The sequence below is a fragment of the Chamaea fasciata genome, unplaced genomic scaffold (genome assembly GCF_029207755.1).
Source record: "Chamaea fasciata isolate MVZ Bird 193981 ecotype frontalis unplaced genomic scaffold, bChaFas1.0.hap1 SCAF_8, whole genome shotgun sequence".
Classification (NCBI taxonomy): Eukaryota; Metazoa; Chordata; class Aves; order Passeriformes; family Sylviidae; genus Chamaea; species Chamaea fasciata.
This window is the reverse complement of record NW_027094093.1, coordinates 6,353,643-6,371,567: the sequence shown is the minus strand read 5'-3', so window position 1 is coordinate 6,371,567 and position 17,925 is coordinate 6,353,643. Positions and strand designations below refer to the sequence as shown.

Sequence of the window (17,925 nt, the reverse complement as noted above, 5' to 3'; positions counted from 1 at the left end):
TGTTTGAAATCCAGTGCTGCCTGGTTTATGTCAAGCTGTTTATCACCATCCTGGCCTCAAAGCACAGCACCAGTCAAGCATCTGCCTCCTGCACTCAGCTGCCAGGTCTGAAACTTGGAGTACTTGAAGTAAACCATTATAAATCTCACACAAGGTAATTCGCAGTGTTCTATCATCTCAATCTATCAGCCTCCTCTAGTCACTGATCAGACTGCAGCAGCCCACAGCGCTCCAAGCCTTAATCCTTGTGATTTCTTCTGGCAGCCCCTCAGCAGCCTGACCTGCATGGCAACCTGCCTCAGCAATACCTCAGCAATTGCTTATGGCCTGTCCAAGGACAGAAAGATAAATGTGTTGAGAAACCTACTTTTCCCATCCTGAAGCTGTGCAGTGTCTCCTAACTTGGTCCACATTTCCCAGCTCTCTGTAGCTGTCTTTTCTGATTCAGATTCCAGTACCAGTGTCAAATGAATCAGGTGTATCGGTCATGACAGTGTGATTTCTAAGCACTTGTTTTGTTTGCCTTGTCATTTTTCACCTTCAGTAACGGGAAGCACGAGCTAGGGAAGGTCACTTTTTTTACTTTTATTACCTGTTTGGACTCTGTTAGTTCAGGAATGGGGGATGAAACTTGGAAGGACAGCTGCAATTCCTTGCGCACTAAAGTACACTGACTGTGCTATATTTTGATAAGAGAGATGTGTCCTCTTGTACTGGTTCCACTTGTGCTGAGTTTTCACCTGCCCTTAGCCAAGCCCAAACCTTGTGGGTTTTAAGAGTTTTCAGAGAATTTCCTTTTGCCTTTCACCTGAGTAAAACCCGAGCCTTCTTTCACCCTCTAGGAACTGACAAAAAACCCACGCAGAGATGCACGTCTACAGGAACACGAGCTGAAAAGAGATGGCCATAAAGTAGCAGCAGCTTTTTGTGGTACTGATGTGTTTGGCCATTTTCCCTTTGTGCTGGCCTTGCTTTTTCCGTGTGCTAAAATGACCTGCAAAAAAGTTGTTCAAGGGTTTCTTCAACTGTTCTACTCTAATGGAAAATTTACACATCAGGCTGATGTTCCCCTCCTAAGCTGAGCTGAGTCTGGTGCTCACAGAGGAAAAAGCATAAAAACAGCCTGGAAATATTTATTTCCATTTTTGAAATATTTTTGGGGGGTCAATTTTAAGAAGTAGTCCTGAGAGAATTCAGTGCATCTCCTTAATACTCTTTTCCAAATATCCCTCTGAAGAGCATGTCATCACATACCTATAGGTGTCTTCACTTTCTACAGCAAGGGCTATGCTGAATGAACACAATTTTTTTTATTTCTACACAGCTGAAATTTGGTAGCATCAGCATTTTGAATTCTGTTCCTGAAAGGAAAATGGTAATGACAAATTCTTTTTATGGAAGTATCTAAAGAATCACTGGGAAGAAAAGAAACTTTGAAGCTACCTTTCTCTTTGGAAAGAGGCATTTCTAAATGCCATACATCTTTTCAGCAATTGAAAATATCATGATAGTCGAAAGTTTCCTTTATCAATTACTACTGCATTTTTTTGTTTCTTCTACTGGAACAATTTTATCAGATAAACCTCCAGGAAAACTTTATATTTATACTAGTAGACAGATCTTTAGCATCTTCCCAAAACAACCATAACTCCTAGCCTACCACAATAATCATCTTTGGCCAAACACAGTGGAAAGACACAAATGTGTCAGGAGGACAAGGTGAATTTTCAGATACACTTGGTGTGACAGGCAGCTCGGTGGGATTTGTCTCTTTAGGTGAATTTTCACCCTCTAGGTGAATTTTCACCAAACATACACTTTCTAACACTGTCTGGAGCCTCTAATTCTATGTAAGAAAACTCAAGGCATGTATACTTCCTCAAAAAAAAAAATAAACTTAATAAGAAAATTGCTTATTATTGCTACACTGGGCAGCTTCTGATAGCCCAGGAGAAAATTTATTGACCTGAACAGATTTGTTCATAAAATGCAGGACAGCCTCACAGAGCTGAAGCTTATTCTAGTACAGATCAAAGTTTTACATGGGGCATCATGAACAGTTGGAGTTCACTGAGGTAGAAGAGAATAGAAGAGAACAAGAAATTAACATCAAAACTTAGACAAGTTAGATCAAGTTCTCTCATGTGTAAATGGTGGCAACTTCCTGAGGACTTTCAAATCTGTTTCATGACATTATCACTTCTTAAGTAGTGTTAGAATTCTTTGTTTCCACTTCTCTTCAAAATATATCCCTGCTGGAGCACGTCCTCAGGTAAACGTTATCCTGATTTCGACATGCCAGCCAAAACTCATCTTTGAACTAATCTATTCTATTGGCAGCTGAACAATTTCTGTTATGTTGGAAGGACAAATATTTTACCATGGCAGGTTCTTTTAAAGCCAAATTGAGACCTGACCTTGGTATCCACAAATGTAATACATATTTGGAAAGTAAATTTTGAAAGCCAAATCCACCGTCTGCATCTCCACGTGCTCAATTCACACATTGATATTTGGAAACCAAGATTTGTAAAGGCAAACACAAAAGTGTGGGCAAAGCAACTTGCTCACATGAAGAAAGTAATTATTCTTCTGAATATCTACTCCTTACCTGACACGTCAGTCTGAGAATTTAATGCCCAAACAACATATCTTATATATAATTGCTAACATTAACTCCTGTGTTAATGCCAAAGTACCTAATTTTGTGATAGATTTAAGGTCTTAATATATCCATCCCTTTTTGTTTAAACAACAGACTGGAGCTCGCAAGGTTCTGACATTTGTTGGTTTTGGCAAAACACAAAGCTTTATAGATGTTTGTTATGTGCAGGGAATTAAAATGCAAATCTCCTTAGTACAATGAAGGCGTTCTGTTCTCAGGGCTGAAAATTTACCCAAAGTACAAAAATGATTGAATAAACGGTTGCATTCGTAACTATTCACTGACTTCTGCTCTTCTAATTTATTTTCCTCATCCACACTATTACTAGACGAGTTGTGCACTGAAAACTCATTTCATTGTGAAGCCCAAAACTATTAAGAAAGGAAGCAATTCCTTCCACCACTTAGAAAGACAACAGCTTGGCGTGCTGTGTATACTGCCTGAATTTAAAGCTATTTAGTTTTTCTTTCAAGGGAAGGTTGTGACAATGCTGTCTCAACATAACCCATCTTTTAATCACCAGTTATAATAATCATGAGAGAGGATATTCCTGGCCTGTTTCACCTGGCTGTATTTAATAGAAAATGCATCACTCAGCCTTGTCAGAAAAACGAGACTCCAGCTCCCCTCTTCCTGCAATATCAAATTATCTGGTAATGCAGATAAAAACACAGCACATCACAGCTTGCAGCTCCAGCTTCGGGTTGCAGAATAATGGTAGGAAATAATAGCTGGCATATTTAAGTTCAGGATAGTTCCAGAAATAGCTGGTGCTGCGTACTGTAAAGAAATATTAATAGAACAGGCCAGTTACAGATCAGAGACCCTGTGATTTTATCACTGCCATTTGGCATTATATACTTACATGTCAATGAAACGTGTCATCTAAGACATAGTTCTATTTTCTCACATGGAAAGAGCCTTTCTCAGTTAATTTAAACTGCAGTTCAGCTCTGAATGGGGTCACAGTAAAAACTGCTTACCTTTCCACAGATTTATTTCTATGTCCATGTGTAGCTGATACTTCACACTGCTAAATCTCTTCTTTTTCCCTCTTCACCCATTTTTACTCCTTCAACAAGGACAGAACCAGTAGAGCAAGGAGCATTTGTGCAGGTTACTTGTCGCCAGAGCCATCAAACCTGTTTACTGTGATCAGAATAATTATATCATTATCTGTGTTGGTTCAGTAATGATGAATGATGCAAACGAAGAGAAGAACTGAGCTGGACTCTCAGCCCTCCATTTGAATTTCCATCAAGGAAACAAACACTTCCATGGCCACTAAAACTCCTAAAACGATGTTCCTGTGGATTTATGTCCTGTTCTTCAACTACCAGTTGCCCAAAAGAGCAAATTCTCGTTCCTCAGTGATGAGAGTATTTCTCTCTTATGATGATGTGGTGTCTAGATGATTTCCCAGTAATTAATAATAAGACTGATGTAATAACTTTTTAAAAGCAATTATGCTTAAGCTGCAAGCACATGAAGCTTTTGTAATGAAATGTAAGAGCTCATAACCAATTCTTTTCCACAGAAAAGTGGAAAATACCTCTACTTTAAGACTAAATTTTTACAGAGATAAAAAGAAAATCAGGCAGTACAAGCCCTCACAGAAAGCTGAATATATATATAATTTCAGCCAAAAAATGTAGCAATCATTCAGACAAATAAATAACATTTAAAATATAAAACTGCAAGGCAGACATCAAAAAAGCTAGTGATCTGGGGATGACGGTCTCTAATTTAACTCTGGATCATTTTAGACATTTTGGTGTGTAAGATCAGCACAAAAACACTTTGCTACAGCTACTCAGAAAAAAATGCATGAGTGGACTTATTCCTAAAAGGTGCCTCTGAGAGGGAGACTTACTGTCTTCATCACTTTCTACAGTGTCGTGTGCATTGTGATGATATGATAGGAGCTCTTGTTATTTCATTTCCAATCTGTTGTCACTGTTGGCAGAACGGAACCAATTTTCCACTGAAGTCATCTTGGATTCTCCTGTTGCCTTCCTTAAAAATAACAAGGTAGTATTTTATATGTATGTAGTAGCATTTCTCTCATTTATGTTGTTTTATAACAGTCTTAACTTAAAAATTCCAATAATACAAATATGCCAGGACATATGTGTACATATTTTTATGTGTAAAATTGACAAACCCACAAGGGTGAGTGACTGACAATAATGCACATCCTCATACAAATATATAGACCTCAGACAAATAGGCAGAGTTTTCATCTGTAACTAGAACACTGAAATGCAATAAACCCATTTGTAATCATCCTCCAAGCACATGAAAAGTTTCCCATAAATGTTGTCATTTGACCTTTTCAGAAAAGGTCACCAAAAGGCCATCGATCTCTCATTGGATTTCGATTGCACACACTTTGAACCAAGGATCTTTACATTTACTGCTCTCATTTATCACAGAATGCTGATTACAGGAAACATCCAAATTCTGACATTTCAAAGGTCAGTTTGCAATTTTTAAAGATTCCCCTCCATTATTAATTTCATTGCCTGCTCTACTCCACAAGTAATCCATTAGAAATACAAGTTTACTTCTTGATCTAAACAGTTTGTATGAGAAGCTCAGATTTGAGGGGAATTAAAAACCACTAAAATGAAAAACAAATTATTATGCTGGTTATTCATCAGAGGAAAATGTTTTGCTCGAGATAACCATCTTTACATTTATACAGCTGTAGAAGTGGTTGGTTGGTTTTTTGGAAAAGAGGGGGTTGCTCTTAGTTTTCCAAATCATACTTCAGATAAAAGGTGAGACACCAAACTTGAAAACAAAGAGGTGTGTATAGCTCTGGTTTCTGACTTACCACATTACCAGGTATAATGTCAGTAGCAATACAACTCTCCAAATTCCCCAACTTCTCCAAGGTCATGCCTAGGTGATGTGGCAGGCATGTCAAATCAGCTCCTACATTCTGCTTCAACATTTCAGTGATCACACAATCTCTTTTTGAATGCTCATAAAATAAATGCCTTCTCAAATACATCTTAGTCCAGGATTACTTGTCATTATGTATAAAAGAATAATTTATCCAAAAGTCTTAATTTGGTGTTCTGTTGCAATAATAAAGTGAAATAAATGCTCATAGTTCTGAGCACTAACATGATGCTCAGCTTGCTATGGAAGGGGAACAATTATCTGTGATTTTTTTTTTCATGAGATATTTGCATCCCTTGCCACCTACAGTTCTGAAGTCTTGGTAGAAAGGTGCTTCTAACTGAGCTTGGAAACCCCACAGATGTACATCTTCAAGCGGGCACAGCTGCTGTCATGACCTCTAAAAGGGTATTAGAACATGCGTGGCTTTTTCTATTCTTTATCCATCATTGGATATGTGCAAATACCATAAAGTACATTTGCAAGATCACGCCCAGTTCTTCCTTCCCCTGCTCCCTACTGTCCCACCCTCCTCAGGGTTATGCCACAAAATTATATAATAATTCAATAATACTTAATTAATTTTTGACATTTAACTTCAAGAGAAGGACAGGTAAGCCCTGCAGTGGTGGGCCCTTGGTCCTGGGATTCAGGAATCCCAAGGCTTTTTTTTTTTTTTTTTTGGTGCACCTTTTCATAGGTTGAGTTGACCTGTGGTGTTACATCTTCATTTCGAGCACTATTACACTGAGGTATATTTTGATATAAGAAATGGGATATTGGGGCTTTTCAGAGAAATTATATGCTCATTCCAGAGTAGCTGAATAAATACCAAACAAATAAAATTTGACAACCAGAGTAAATCTTACACCTCTGGCATTGGCACAGGACTGCAATAACACATGCCCCTTCCCTTTGGGATAATTTGGTCTGAGCACTTCAAAATGCATAATGTGAATATGCTCAGCAGTGCTGTTCTGACTCTGTGGGGGAACAGTTTCTACACCAGCATTTCATCCTGGCTGCCAGTTGAGGCTCAGAATAACTTAAATATCTGTTCTAATGCCAGAGAAGATGGCAAGAACCATGAAGTGCCATGACCAAAATGTGTCATAAATTATTCCTGCTGAGCATAAAGACTCAGTATCAGTCCACATAACTCATCATCTACGGAGCATGGAAGAAATCTCCCTGGATTAGTAAAATCCTACGTGTCAAAAATCAAAATGAGACAAAAGGGGGGAAAAAAACACCCGTGCTTTTTATTCCCACAGCCCAGACTTTTTTGACTTGCATTTTGAGAGCTACAAAATGTCAGATGGCTGCTCTTGTTTAAACCAAAAGCTGAATCCCTCAGGTCCTTCAGTTTTGAAAAATGAAAGAAAACACTTCTAAATTACTTCCTTCTCCACCACTTCCATGCCCTGCTCTGATTATGGGTTTTCCTGTTTCTAATTCAAATGAAAGAAGAAAGACTTCTAAGCCACAGCTGGCAGGATAGCATACTCCATTTCATTAGTCTTTTTAATAGAGATTAATAATAGTCTCTCCTGTTTTAATGGGATATCACACTTCCTTATGTACCATGAGAAGCACTTTTGATAGACTAAATTCCAACTAGTGCCATACGGTCTTTTAGGGAGAGCTTTTAGGAGGTTTTCTATTTCTCTAATGTGTACAAAAAAAAAAAACAAAAAAATATAAGAAAAATTGAAAGAAGATACATTTTCCATTTTCAGGTAACATTTTATCCACACAGATTATCCAGGGTGTGCTTTACAGCTAATATTTTCTCAATCCTCATTCAGAAATATTGGGGATTTTTTTTAGTGTTTGCAATGTTGCTTACATTGCTGTTAATCTCAACCATATAAAAAAAGTCAGGCAAACACTAATGACTTATACCTTCATTGCAGTATACATTTGAGTAAAGGATTTATTCAGAGCACTCCAGCTCTTCATTATGCGCTAGATTGAGTAGTTTGGATTTACCCGCAGCCCTTTGATAGTCCATGGAAAGTTAACTTTAGAGTTGAATGCCTTAACTTTAGAACTGAACGCCTTAACTTATTTGCCATGTAACTGAGCAAAAGGAACATCTCACATTCTAAGGAGGATTACAAATGCAAGCTATTTGAAAGGGCTGCTCAAAACTCACTGCAGCAGCACAGTGCATTTCTTTTTATGTTCCTGAACTCAGCCCAGTTGATAAAACGCATTAATTTCTGCTACAACCACCTTGCATTGCAATCTACATGAAACATATTGTTGGCTGAGAGATCTTATTCTTTTATGCACTGAACTGGTTTTGAGGTGTTTTCGTTAGCACGTTTGATAGGTCCTGGCTTTGATCTCTGCATCAGGAGTTCTTTGGCACACCTTGCCGCAGAAGATGTATTACAAACCAAAGCAGAGCAGACACCTGAGTGTCAGCTCTGAAGGAGAGAAAGGAAACTATGCAGTGCTATGAAAAGGATGACAAAACTGCCGTGCCCTCCAACCTATCTGATCTCCTTGCCTGGTTTCATAGAGTTTCATTTCACCATTATTACAATTAATTGAGTCAGGACAATTTTAATGCAATGAGGTACCTTCAAGATACACAGCTGTAAGACACAACCAGCTATAGGAGGGCCAAAAAATCCCAGTTTCCAAGTAGATACAGCAAAGGTCTCAGCTGAAGGACAAGGGATTACTGGCTACATCAAGCTCCAATGTGAGTTCAACTGAATGGTTCAATGTCTGGAACTGGATCTAATTTGTGAAAGTCAAAATTACCTCTATTTCTTCTACTACAGAATCAGGCAGTGAAACTCGCTACACTGAACACTGACTATAAGAAAATACCTAAATTCTTATTCAGTGGGGTGTTCCCCATTAATCCAGTCAGAACAGAATTTCTGGTGGCTTATGAAAACCATATTTTGTGCAAGAAACTAAGGACCACTGACGTAATATCCTCAAGAAGGAGGAATGAGCTAGACCCTCAGGAGCATAATTTATTTTTACTATTTCAAAAATCTTTACTGGTCCAATAAAATGCCTGTGTTTTAGCATATATATAAATGCCGATATTTTAGTAAGGTTCTTTAAAATCTGTGATGGGCCAAGTCTCTCGGGAAACCTTCAGTCTGATACAAGAAGATAATTTGGACTACTTTTATCACAAAGAAGAATTCACCGTGAGCTGCTACTAGGTGCTGTCAAAACTGCTGGCAGTTTATAACCAAATCAAATATAGTGTAATAGCAGGGTTGTTTTGTTTGGACCAAAGGTCTGACTCCTTGTAATTACTCTAATGATTGCATTCTTTTCACAATGGCGTTTATTTAAAATAGCACAGCAAAACACATCCTGTTAGAGAAGAAAAAAGACTCTCACTCCTCCTTACCATAAATGAAGCCCTCATAAGAACCTTCTGATAAGAAACCATATGTTTCAAATGCATTCTTCCCAGCCAGAAGCCGGGATAGAAATTCTATTTGAATTTAGGCACTGCTTCAGGACATGGCAAGTATTGTATTCAGCAAAACTCCTGCATTGCATGCTGTTTAGGTTCAGTTCAGGTAGGGGTTTTTTTTTGTTTTTTTGGGGGGGTTTTTTGGGTCAGTTTGAGGATAGAAGCCTTTGGACTGGTTCAATATTTCTTGCGTAACTAAGCATTTTTGAGGCAGGTACACCCCTCAGCCATCCTTCCCCCACTGCTCCATGCACTTGTAAAGAACCCACATGTGTAACAGAACTTGCCCAATATCACTTGAGCCAAGATATTCGCCCTGTTTGTACCACCGAACTCTCAGAGTCAGCATTAAATAAAGCACTTAAGAGATTATTGTGGAGGAGAGGCTTTCACACAATGCCAAAAGTGGGCAGATTAAAAGACAGAACATCTTTCAAACTCTACTGCTGTGTGACTTAGTCTTTACCCATCGTACACTCTCCTTATGCATTGTCTTTTACAGCTTCTCAGCAGATAGAAAAAGCTTTGATAGAAATATATATATATATATATATATATATATGTAATCAAGGTGAGGCCAAAGGTGGCTGAGCTTTGAGAGATGAGAAGATTTTTGGTTCCAATAGGAAAATTCCAAAATTGTCTTCAATGGATCTATTTCAGAATTTAACTGCTTTTGACACTGGGGGTACCCATGAGCTTTGTCTGAACTTCAGTGTGGGGTTTGAATCTGTGCTGGAAACATTTTTGGTAACAGAACCTATCTTCCCTCCAACATCTTCTTAAACGAAAAACATTTTAAGTATTACTTCATTTAGTCATCCCTTGGAAACTACTCCTTCAACAAAAATTTAAGTTCTTAGGCACTAGGAGCCCAAGGGTTAATTCAGTGACTGTTGCTCACTGGGTGATCTGATTTCAGCATCTAACCAGCAGAATCACAGTTGTTTTTTCACTGAGGCAGGGTTTACTTTTAAAAGGCCAGCGTTTCATGCCCAGCATACCCAATTTCAGAAGACTGCAAAGAGAAAAATCAGCTTGTGCATCCAGACAGGCTTTGTAAGCTTTTTGTCTTTGTTAAGTGAGAGAACAAGAGAAAGGGACTCCAGCACAGACAATTACATGATCATGCAACACCACTGTCTGCTCACAGACCAGCAGGTTGCAGCAGGACTCGTGCTTCATATCTGCCCCTTGATACTGGTGTCAGCTTTTAACAAGAGCTGTGAAAGATGGCTTAGCAGCAGGTTAATCTCATGAATTCTTATGGAGCCTGCTACTGTAAAGGAATAGCAACAGGCCTGAAATAAGAAAGGTGAGTTGAATTATTACCTGCTTTTTTATTGTTGTTGTTGTATTTTGTATAATTAATTTCTGGCTGGAGAGTATGGTACTTCTTGTGGTTCAGCCTGGTTACTCCCCTCACTGAATGCTGAGTTCCATATCCAGATACCCCACAAACAAGGCATGCTCTGGACTTCCTCAGCAATGCCATCTCCCCTACACAGTGTCTCTATCATTTGGCTCTCAATTATATTAAAGTTGGTAATGAACATCCCTGTCTTTGAGCCCCTGACAGCAGGGAGAAAGTGCCTGAGCTCAGCAGAGCAGATTTCAGGAGCTGGTGTGTGTACTCCAGCCGCTGGTGCTGGGCACAGCAGCCTCTCCTGCTTGTGCAGCTCTTGTCCATTCCAAGGGTACGCAGGGGCTGCAGCACTGATGCCTTAAGTTTCAGCTTTCACGTTTTTCACATTCTGTGCTGCCTAGGGGTATAGAACTGAGCCTCATATTAAGTGTCACTCAGCTCTCTTCACAGAGCAGGGAGACAAAACAAATCCTTTTCCTGATGAAGACCAAGGACAATGAGTACAACTTTCAGGCCCAACAGCATAAACAACAGTGGACTGAAGAAGGAAAAGAAGAAGGATGGGACTTGATACCCTGGAGCTGTAATTGGACAATTAAACCCCAATATACGAATGGATCAAAACTTACGAAAGTGTGAGACCTCGTGACCAGTTGTGCATTTTGTGACCATTTTGGGTCCACCTTGGGTGTAGCCCTGGCCAGGCTCTTGTCCTGCCCAAGGTGTACCTTAAAGGCCTTTCAATAAATACCTCCTTTATTCTCTAGCTCTGTCCAGTCTCTGTTTCAGGTCAGCCTTCCCAAGGCATCAGCAGCACTGTGCTCCATTTTCATGCAGTAATTGACACAAGAACAGAGTCACCTCGTGCCACTTGCTGTTCTCACAGCCTTTGTCTGAAAGAATCAAGGCTCAAGCACAGTACCTCATTTGTCAGAAAATTGGTAGGAAGGCAGCAAACTTTTCAGCTTTTCCCGTGCTCTGCAGCTTGATTCTCAGCAGTTTTGAAGGGTTGGGATTTTTTTCAAGGCTACAGGGAGAGGAGAAACGGTAATCAGAAGGAAATAAAGGTATCACAGCACCTTGCACGTGAATGTATCTCAGCAGTCACGAGCACAAAGACTGCTCTGGTAGACAGTGGGGGGGTGGAAATGAACCACAGTATTTCTCTCATGTCTAAAAATTTCCTCCCTAAGTCAGCATCTTTAGGAATTGTATCTCCACCAAAGTAAAAACCATTCTGTTGTCAAGGAATCTCACTCTAAAACCATAGCTGACATTCAATGCTTCGCCTTTACATGCTGCCAAACCAAGATAGGAGCGAAGCCCATTAGCTTTCTGAATAAGTATAATAAGGACCAAGGTATAATTAGCTAACATTCAAAATCAATAGCTGGTATATGTTTGAGCAATTTATAACTAAAATTTACTCAGATTTATGCTCTGAATGAACCAAACCGCTGAAGAGCAGTGGAGTGGGAGTTGTTCGTGGACCAAGACCAGACAGGCGAATTTTAACCAAAATAAATGAGAGGCGTCCATTCATTCAGAAGAGGGGTTTAGAATGGAAACAAGGACAAGGCCATAGAACATTGGCACTGTGACTAGTAGAGCTCAATATGGCACTGATGGGATCAAATTCTACCAGGGCACACTTCAGCATTAGCCAAAATTAAAACCTCCATAGGGTGGTTAGAGTAGCCACTGGACTCACTTATGCACTTGCATTTTAATTACATTGCAGGAATTGTTGCTGGCTGGCATGAAGTATTTGCTCCTGCAGATTGCCAGAGTGAAGAGAAAGAATCTGGCAACAATTCTGTTTCCCCGTTTTATCCAAAAAGACCCTCCAGGGCCTCTAAGACCAAAAGTTACCGTTTTACAGGAGCAGCTGTAAAAACCCTACACCAGCTTACCTGGAATCCACACAAGTGACTGCACCTGCCTTCATCATTCCTTCCTCTTGCTTGCCTTTCTCTTAAGGTAGATATTTTTGTTTCTTTCTTCACTGGCTCCCAGAATAGTCAAGATTGCATGCCAGCCTCAAATATTTACTTTCAAAATAACCTTCAGGAGAAAAAAAAAAAGAAAAAAAAAAAAAAAACTGACATTTTGTGGACAAAGAGACTTTCAAAACTTTTCACAATAGTTTGCATTGAGCTTACTGAACCCACTCTCTCTCATGTGATTGACTCATTATTTCCCATCAGTGAAAATGATTTCCAATATTTTTCAGAAAAAAAATACAATGTCAGTAGGGCACAGTCAAACACAATGGCTGTGAGCAGCTCAATAGACTGAATTACTCTTGCACAATTCTCTTTGCCCTGCAAAGAGACATTTTGCAGCATCAATTAGGTTCAGCAAGCATTTCGTTTAAAGTCAAGAGCTGGAAGAATAATGAATTTCTTTGAAGTCTGATGACAGCCTAGGCAACAGCACAAGTAGAAAGAGAAACAACCTGGAAAACTCATTTACATAAGAAATTGTACCAGCTGACCTTTTATTAGATCTGATCTTGTGAAAGATACCACTATATGAATTCTTCATTCTCACAAGCAATTCCTCATTTAAAAAGGGCTATTTCCTGCAAATTACGGCACTGGGCTCAGTAACTCCCTAGTAAGGGTCAGTGAGAACAGAAATTATGAATGTAATGGACAAGTGCAGAGAACTCAGGTCCAGTGAATTTCACACCTCATCTATTTTTAGTGTTAATTTGCAAAAGGAAATAATCTGCTTGCTACCAGGAAATATCTGATTTGCCAAAATCTCTCTGTGTACCTTCAGTAGTTTTTGGGTTTTCATTTTGCACAAAGCTACCCAAAACATTAGTAAATTGAAGATGTATAGATGTATAGTCACGTACTTCTGGTTCTTACAGGTGCCACAAGACTCTCAAACAACAATTTTTATCACATTGATGTACAGCTTTCCAAGTAAATTTAAGTAGGGAAGGTGCCAGAGATGGTAACAAATATGTGTGTGGAAGGTTTGCATTGACACTCTTCAGCATTTGGAAGGAATAGCACAGAGACACAGGTAAACTGAGCAGCAAAGTCAGGGGAAATCTGAAGAGAGAAGGCATGGAAGTGACAAAGAATAATTTGACTCAATGATACAAAATAGATGTCTTGAAATTAACTGGGGAACAAAAGTACCTGGTAACAGTGAAAAAGAAACATTCTTTCCAAGACTGTCAAAACACACCTTTTTGTTGCAATCTCCTTCTGGGGTTTTTAGCATGTTAGGTTGCAACGTGAGCAGGTATTTCTTCTGCAATTTCACTGCAGTTTTCAGTAGCCTTAAAATGAAATTATTTTTTCTTCACAGTAGCATCATTCTGTGACTATGCCAACAACTTCAGCAGAAAACAGTTTTCCAGACCCTGCCAAATCCAAAATGCCATTGTCAATAAAGGATGAAACCAACCAGCACTGATTTGTTTCTCCAAGAAACATCAAAGGGCTTCCTAATAAATGCGCCAACTCTTGAGAAAAATAAAATTCCATTATTCAAAACAATTGCATGTTGTAAACTTATCCTTTTCCCAATCAGTTTATATTATCTTGGCAATGAATCATAGTCATTAATGAGTATTTCTGAGACTAAAACAAAAAAATAAAACCTGCGAGCATGTGTTGATAATACAGCACATACAGACCAATAAATAGAAACAATATTTGCTCTTGTTTTTAGTTTTCAGATTACAGAGCATTTGGTAATAGAAAACATTATCAGTGCTGAGGACCTCCTTGCTTTGCAGCTTGAGGGATGTTTTCATCCTGTTTCTTTCTGGGAGACTGTGTGTAAAACATTTCATCCCTTGGGCTTTTTTTGGAGGGAGAGAGAGACTGAAGAAAGTTTTGTTATGCCAGGAATAGAAGCACTTTTCTATCATGCTTCCAGCATGGAATAACCATAAGTAAGACGAATCCTGGTTTCATGGGGGTGCAGTATTAATTTCCTATGTACTATTCAATCCCCTTCCTAAGCATCATGATGCTGTTTGCCATTGATCTCCAGCTGAACTGTATGAACTACATCACATCACTAATGATCTTCCACCCCATCCTGTGGTTTTCTACATACCATAAAGCAGTTTGTTCTGACTTCACAAAAAGCACCTGCAGATCCAGATATCCTTAAGTTAAATAATAATAATAATTTAATATTTATTTTTAGTATTAATTAAGAAGAATAACAAGTTTATGAAAGTATTTCTACATATTTTATATTTGCACTTTGCTCTGTGTCTTTTCCAGCATTCAGATGAAAGTGGCAGATCAGTTACCCTGCAAGCCCATCCAGACCTCTTTTACAACTTCAACGGTAGCCAATTATTTGCCACAACCAGCTTAATTTTCAGGCTAAACAGATGAGAAATAAAGTAATAAAATAATACAAGTGGTCAGAAATGTTCCATCCCCTAAACCTGAGGTTTTGGAAAAACATCACAGAAAAAAACTCTTTCTACAGAAAACTGAACACCCGTCTGAAAGCCCAAAACTGCCCGAATGGTTTGTTTTCTTGAACAGCCATCACAAATGACTTTTAGGATTCCTAGGAAAAATTAGGAGAGCTTGGGTTAGTATTCAGATCTGCCTCCAATAAAAAAAGAGTTGATAAACTGACAACCTGGACACACACACACACATCTGTATAGATGTACACTTATGCACACCTTATGGACATTTATGTACATCCTACAGCTTCTTCCACCAAAAGGCAGAGAACTGAATCCTAGAACCAACCTTGTGGACCAGCAATGTCATTCCAGCCAGTGGAACCAGACATAAGGCCACTCTTTGACTACAGCTTCCATGAATAAAACTGCTCCTATTGCAGATGCCAGCGTGAACAGAGTGCTCAGAGCTGTTCATAAATACACTGAATTAGAAAACGTCTCTATATGAACAATGCATCTGAGCTAGACAGATTAGAGGATTAAGTTTCCCACTGCAGCAGTTCATACTAAGGTGACACAGAAATGTCAGGGATAACAGAAGTTACTACTGAAGCATTTGAAAAACTGCATATAAAAACCATGACTTTAAAGCAAAAGAAAAAAAAAATAGATTCACTAATCAAACTAAGCAAGACACTGAAGAAGTAAATAAATTCTGAGTAGAAATTATTCAACAGTATTGAGAAAACTCATTAAAAGGTCAGGTCTCAAACCATTCTGTGTGACACACCAAAACCAGGGGATCCATTTCCTAACCTGCTGAAAGAGGCATTTAGGATAAATTTAATCAATTTACCTCTTAGCAATTCAAAGCTTTCTGGAAGTATGCTTGCATGCAGTAAAAGCTGCAGAATGTCTGTATGGGAGAAATCTAGTTATTCATCTGGCTTTCAAAGGATTGGAGGGGGTGTGGGGGTGTTCCTCAGAGAGATCTTCATGTAAAACAAACTGAATTGTCCAAACACAGAAACATCCTGTTTTAAAACCTAATCTCAATTCCTAAAATGACTTTCCTGTTTGTTTTCGTTGTCTTTAATGTACAACTAGTATTTTTACCATAACAACAATAATAATGATTACATAATAAATAATTTGCAATTATTTTTAGTAATAACTAATTTTACTAAATAACTAAATAGTAATAACTAAAATAAAATGCACATTAAATAACCCCAATGGAAGTAAAGAAGCCTCCTGTTTTCCCAGTATCACCAGTGTATATGGAAAGAAAATCCTGCATAGATTATTCTTCTTGTTGGTTATTGTATCTGTGGGACTGTGACCTTCAGGACACTGAAGATCCTCGATATTAAACCCCAGAGAAAAGGTAAGTTCGCTGCTGATGTGGAAAAGTGGATGAAAAATTGCAGTTAATGGAGTCAGTTCCCTCTGAATCGGTCCCTTTGCACTCGCCAATGTTTTTCTGTCAGGTAAAAGAATGAACTTCAGTCTACAATAAATAAATCACCGGGTGCCTGTTACCTTCTTGAGGGTCAAGTGTTTCTGTTTGCATGGGCAAGTTGGGAAGAAGCTTTAATTTTAAATGCATCTCTGTAGCCCCTCATCTGTACCACCAGCATGGGCTCAGTGCTCCACTTGCCAACCAAAGGTATCAGCACCATCTCTCAGGAGTCCCCTTCAAAATTCAGAGCCCAGCTGGGAAACTGAGGTTTTGCCACCAATATTTTACATTACTTTGTTCAACTACGTCCCCCAAGAAAATAAAATATAAACACGGCCTTTCTAAGCTTCTGCGTTAAAGCCAAATGATAAAAATACTTCCTCACCATCCTTTTCACCCATATAAATAAACAGCTATTTCCAGTTCTCCTTTGATGCCTGAAACCCACCAGATGGGATTCTGCCGGACCTCTGAACTGTGCCCTCATCTGGCTTCGTGAGTCAGCACCTGCTGTTGAAGGTAAAGAATTGCACAAGAGGTTGTTTTCTTCAAAGTCTGAAAAGAAGATGGAGTGAGGGGGTAGCTGTGAATTTTGGGTTCATGCGTGGTGTTTTATTAATTTTCCTTATGTTTAGTTTGGTTTTGTTTACTTTGCAGGGGGTTGTTGTTGGGGTTTTTTCCCACATAATACTAAAATTAATATTTTTTCCCTTGAACTGATGTCTCTGGGCTCCCTGGTCTTTTTGTTTATCTGTCTTTGATTAAAGAGTATGTGCAGCATCAGATAAGAAAGGGGAGAGGGGAACTGAAAAAAGTGAAAGTTTTGCAAGGAAATCCAATAAACAGGCATTTAGAATGCAGATATTTCTGAGCCACCCTGTTGAGCACCATTAAATTCACCTTTATGCTGCAAATCCACCACACCAAACAAGCAGAGACATGCCAGCAAACTTAACCACAAAGGAGTTGCTGCCATACCCGAGCCTCTAAAACCTGCCCTAATGACATTCATGTTTTAAATCTTTGGAAGGCATAAACCAATGCCTCACTTGATGCTATATATGCAAATGTGCTATCAAATACTGGTGCCTTTTAGATTACAAAGCACTTATTTTCCTGTGCTGCTTTCCACATAATCTAGCCTCAGATAAAGACATCAGTAATTTTGACTTGATTACACTATAATTATTTAAATATCTTTAATTTCATGCACTGGACTAATTATCGTATCTGTTGTTATCATTAAAAGAGATTGTCACAGATAATGTATCTCATATTATTCCCCCTAATTGAAAAATGCAGTTCTTGAACAATAACAGTTGTGACAAAAACAGCAGTTCTGTTTAAAGGCTATCCTGGCAGTGCAGCTGGAATTATTGCAAACAAACTACAGTGAGGCATCACTGAGCAGTGCTGAGGGACAAGCTGCTGACACTTAACTTGGTCCCTTCTGCCAAATTTCTTTTCCTTCACAACGATCCAATAGACAACACTGGGACTTAGGGAGCTCCCAAAGCCTATTATTTATAAAAGTCTATAATATCCAGGTTTAATCCTAAGTAAATTCAGCATAGTTATCTTGTACTGAAGACTCTCCAGATCCCAGAAATTGCGAGTAGAGGGGCAGGATCACTTCCCTGGACCTGCTGACAATACT

At 38.8% G+C, this 17,925-nt stretch overlaps 1 long non-coding RNA gene across 1 annotated transcript; it reads right to left on the bottom strand.

Annotated features, from left to right (window-relative positions):
• Positions 1 to 3,342: 3,342 nt before the first annotated feature.
• LOC136292945 (uncharacterized) lies at positions 3,343 to 13,775 on the bottom strand. Its single transcript, XR_010722006.1, has 6 exons — positions 13,609 to 13,775; positions 12,315 to 12,465; positions 11,324 to 11,428; positions 4,539 to 4,681; positions 3,649 to 3,814; positions 3,343 to 3,445 (listed from the first exon to the last, which is right to left on the bottom strand). It is a non-coding gene; the product is annotated as an uncharacterized lncRNA (long non-coding RNA).
• Between the last annotated feature and the right edge of the window lie 4,150 nt (positions 13,776 to 17,925).